We start from the raw sequence: 412 nt of genomic DNA, 5'->3' as shown, positions 1-412 counted from the left end.
TTTCGAACGATACGAAAGCCTGTTTTTTGTTTGCAGTCATGATTTTAGTCATTAAAACATAGGTTAACTCAAATATATTTAGCATTTAAAATAAGCAGTAGTCTTTGACTAAATATTACTAAAAGTGTAATTTGGACAATAAAGTATTAATAAAAAATAACCAATACATTCCTCGTTAAGACTATTTAAAATGTTAAGAATCGATCGGGTTTCTGAACTCATGTAAATCCTGATCCCGACTAAGGAACAACCCGGAAGATATTAGAATACCGTAATGTTTGGAAAACAACGCGGGTGAAAAGTAAACAGTGATGCAGAGTTGCGTCCGTTGCTTAGACACTCTTGAAATCATGAACATGTCAGTGGTTAGCAACTAACAATCCCTAAAAAATTTCGTGTGAAATGTTTAAAA

Source organism: Sinocyclocheilus grahami, unplaced genomic scaffold (genome assembly GCF_001515645.1).
Source record: "Sinocyclocheilus grahami isolate Dianchi unplaced genomic scaffold, SAMN03320097.WGS_v1.1 scaffold7193.1, whole genome shotgun sequence".
Classification (NCBI taxonomy): domain Eukaryota; kingdom Metazoa; phylum Chordata; class Actinopteri; order Cypriniformes; family Cyprinidae; genus Sinocyclocheilus; species Sinocyclocheilus grahami.
The sequence above is the reverse complement of the archived record's forward strand: the minus strand, read 5'-3'. Positions refer to the sequence as shown.